Source organism: Amphimedon queenslandica, unplaced genomic scaffold (genome assembly GCF_000090795.2).
Source record: "Amphimedon queenslandica unplaced genomic scaffold, v1.1 AMPQUscaffold_12893, whole genome shotgun sequence".
In the NCBI taxonomy this organism is placed as follows: Eukaryota; Metazoa; Porifera; class Demospongiae; order Haplosclerida; family Niphatidae; genus Amphimedon; species Amphimedon queenslandica.
Genome location: NW_003546871.1, coordinates 33,405 through 37,706, shown reverse-complemented (window position 1 = coordinate 37,706; position 4,302 = coordinate 33,405). Strand labels below are relative to the sequence as shown.

The 4,302-nt window shown below is 34.6% G+C and overlaps 2 long non-coding RNA genes across 2 annotated transcripts; both read right to left on the bottom strand.

Annotated features, from left to right (window-relative positions):
• Nucleotides 1-298: 298 nt before the first annotated feature.
• Nucleotides 299-723, bottom strand: LOC105314475 (uncharacterized). The gene is made up of 3 exons (XR_002186973.1): nucleotides 502-723; nucleotides 424-448; nucleotides 299-370 (listed from the first exon to the last, which is right to left on the bottom strand). It is a non-coding gene; the product is annotated as an uncharacterized LOC105314475 (long non-coding RNA).
• Nucleotides 724-1,144: 421 nt separating this feature from the next.
• On the bottom strand, nucleotides 1,145-3,790 carry LOC109586358 (uncharacterized). The gene is made up of 3 exons (XR_002186974.1): nucleotides 3,601-3,790; nucleotides 1,658-1,803; nucleotides 1,145-1,350 (listed from the first exon to the last, which is right to left on the bottom strand). It is a non-coding gene; the product is annotated as an uncharacterized LOC109586358 (long non-coding RNA).
• Between the last annotated feature and the right edge of the window lie 512 nt (nucleotides 3,791-4,302).

Here is a 4,302-nt window from a genome sequence, read left to right as displayed (position 1 = left end):
TATCTTAGCATGGGGTTTTAGTCTCTCTTAATGGACACTCTCTATAGCGTACACCTCCATTTAACAGACAGCACCTAGTGTACCAATTACATTCCTTACTGTATAAAATAACCTCCACATAAAGGACACCTCTGTATAACAGAGACACTGTCTTGTACAAAAGTGTCCATTATATAGAGAGGCTAGTCTGTACATATTCATGTACATGAATAAAATCTTTTCCCTTTAACATTATGTGTATGTATCATATTCACATGTGTATTGATGTACATGTACATGTATATATACCTTTACCAGCTGATAGTAGGAGGTTATTGTCTTTTGGATGAATCTGTAACTCATTCACAGCATTACCATGACCTGTAAACGTCTAAACAACAACAAACAAATAATATAAACAAACAACAAACAAATTATACTTACAATAATGCACTGCATTGTATCTGTACTAAAAATAAAATAAAATCCAAATATAATTTAAATGTATCATAATAATGTTACCTTAATATTCTAATTATTCCTTTGACTCCGCCCACTGCTAATAACACCTCTCCGCTATCACTCAAGCTCCATGTACATGTACCGTGTAGTGCAAAATTTTTGGGGCTGTAAATTTCATGGATTTGCAATTTTTAGAAGATTTGTGAAAATTACTTCGGCGAAAATCAAATTATTTGGGCACAAGATGGCGGCAGATGGTATAAATTTGGGAAAATTAAATCCACTCAATAGATTTTTAGGCAAATTTGCAAAATTTACAGTCCTCAAAATTTTGCGCTACCGTATAGCGGGAAATTTTGGAGGGACTAAAATTTGGCGAATTGCTAAATTTTGGTGATTGGCGGATTTTAATTTAGCGAATTGGTGGCCACGTGCATTGAGCATGCGTATAATGGCTCAAAATGGCGGATTTAATTTTGGCGAATGGCTATCAAAACGCCAATTTCATCAAATTTAATTCCCTCCAAAATTTCCCGCTATACGGTATATGGTACAAAGTACACAAGAAACCAAATTCATCAAAATTAAATCCACTCAATAGATTTTAAGGCAAATTTGCAAAATTTACAACCCTCAAAAATTTTGCGCTGTACAGTATAAAGTACCCAAGAAACCAAAATAACTTTTTATTTTTCAATTTCAGTTCAAGTCATGACACTATTACTTTTAGCATCAGTGAATGATAATTAAAATGTATTATTGTTTGTTAGAAAAATAATGGTGTATACACAGTATACTGATGTACAGTGTATTACAATAAGTTTGTGTGTGAGTGTATTATTGGTTCTTTATTATGATTTAGCATCCCACCTCCATACAGTTCCATTATCACACACACCAATGACAGTCCTACACAGTAAAAACAATAAAATATGAAGTTTCCATGAATAATACAACCAGAATACTTTATATTAAGCATATGAATGTTCTATAACTTTCACCAGTCTGAAAATCTTAATTTCTTGTTTAAATTATTATTTGTTGCTTTAAAAACTCACATACCAGTACTACCCATGTGAAAGAAAAAATCCATCCCCAGACAAATTTACAAAATTTTTGACTGATAAAATTTACTTCTTTAGTAGTCTATGATGCATAGTCTATGGTAACCAGTGTGTGTGTGTGTGTGTGTGTGAGTGTGTGTGTGTTGGTTTACTTGCTGTCGTTGCTGAAGGTGACTTGTCTCACTGCAGTGAAGCATTTAGCTGAAGAGAGTATCACTGATGGACGTCCCTTTATGACATCATTCTGTGTAGTGTCCCATATGTATATCTTACCAACCTGATTACCAAGGGCCAGGTACTAAACAGAAAGAGAATATTGTTGTAATTATGTGCTAATTGTGTCACTAGAAACATAATTTTAGCAAAAATTAGAGCATCAAAACAGAGTTATTTACTAGCGAAGATTGATTTATGAAGTATCAAAATTGACGGGGCTACGTACAGACAGACACTTCCAACTTAAAATGCTGCCCCTTCTTCCTTCCTACAACCATGTCATGGTTCTCCATACGCTGGTGCTCGCTGGTGATTCCATCATTCTAACCATGCATCAAGGAAACTGCCATTTTGCCTCACGTGATGGCAAATTCAATGGAATGCAATTCCAACTGAACTTTGCTCCAAAGACAGTTAGGTCACACCAAGGGTCACACTCACACATACCTAAGGCATTGACATAGAGGTATGCTTTGATCTAAAGACTAGCGAGAACATGGAAGCCATCATTCCAAGAGTAGATTTCCCCTCTGTTCTCTTCTCTCTGGTCATTTACAGGATGATAGCAACTGCTTTCCCAGAAGTGGACATAATTCTATACACATGTGAGCCAGAAAATATAGTCTGCTTTGGAGAAATAAAAGTTTCAGATCTAGTTTGTGTTGTTCTTTGGATATTGGCAATATGTATCAGTATCTCACTTCTTTGGGATATTATAAAAAAAAGATTGAGACAATTAGCTTCTAATGACAAGATTCCTTTCCTACTGATCGTAATATCATGTGAGATACACGTATGGCTGTCTCATTACATTTACAAACAATATGCTACAAATATTGACTGGAAACTAAAAATATCAATAGCAATACCACTGGCGGCTTTCTTCGTCTATTCAATTGCTGAGCTCTATAATGAATTTACACCAATTAATGATCAAAGAATGAAGTATCACCTCTACTACACTGTCATGAGACTGAGCTACTACAGCATAATGATAATCAATGCTACATTCATACTCATCACTGTTTCATTCACTGGAGCATCAAGAATAGATAATTTGATGTACCGGTACATCATTAAAACTGCAGTTCTGGGGTTTGGTGGGATGATGTATATACATTGTCTTTATATTACAAATGGCCAGTTTGAACGACTGAAAAATCTTTTTACACCAGCCCCAGTTTATAGATCAGATATGGAATCGCATGCTAATCCTGATGGACAATTAGTAACTGGAATGCCTCAAAATGAAGGAGATGTTTCATATCTTATTAAACCGATTGCTGCAACAATTGCTGTCACGGCTTTTAGTGCTGTCGTTGCAGGAAACATTTAAATAAAAACCGTATGTTTTCAAGATACATGAACATTTTGTTTGTAATATGAAACACATAGTAGTGCACACGTAATAATAGATGCTGTACATTAAAGCATTAACATTTGGCAATGCTTTTTAAATCAGTGTAGTACATTATACTATTAAATACATGCTGATTTTTAGTGAATTATTAAACTTGTTTACTTTCATTTTCTTGTCCATTGCAAAGCGAATATACCATATCTCACAGTTTGGAACCTCAAACCTAATTATGTCGACATTTTAATAATTCTGTTTGATGCTAATGATATGAATGAGGCTAGCTTCCAAACCACTAGATGGAAGCCATTCAACTATAAATACCACAAGTGTACATTTGCTTGAGCCACATTAAACACTTGTCATGACAATTATTTTGTTTAAAACAGATAAACACCTCCCATCAGATGTTTACCACTACAAAAACCCTTTCCCTCTCTCATCTCTCTTCCCCTTTCTTTCTCTCCCTCTCTCCCTCCCTCCCTCTCTCCTTCCCTCCCTCCCTCTCTCTCTCTCTCTTACTTTTGTAAAACTTGAAAGGATTTCTGTTGTGGTTTATCGTCAGGTCTGGGAGGTCTCCAAAGTATCAAACTATTCTCACAACTTTTAGAAAATGCTAGTCAACCAAACCACCTCACACAGTCAATGTAGTTACGATGAATTTCACGAGTCGAATATTTCGGAAAATGAACCTCTAGTATTAGAAATGACCTGAAAGGAATAAAAGGGTTAAATATGCATGCATTTATACATGTACCTCCATCTCTCCTTTTTCATACATGTACTATTAATTCTTATACATGTACATTTATATGTAAACCTTACATGTCACTACATTATATTATTTACACATACATGTACATGCACATGTATTACTGTACATATATGTACATGTACATTTACATGTATACTAACAATAATATAAGGTACTGTATGTACATGTTCATGTACATGCCTTATACATGTACATGTACATATATGTCACAAGACTTCTTTACATACATGTCAATTCACATGAACATGTATATATTACCAATAATTAAATTACTAGTACTACATGTACATGTACCTACAAAAACTTATTCAAGTCAAGATTGTTGAATTTCGTAAGAGTATTTTTCAAAATCTGTCCCCCTTCTCTCTCCCTCTCTCTTACTCTTTTGATCCTTTAACATGTTCATATGATTGCCTAATGACGTCAGTGTATTCATCAGTTTGGAGGTC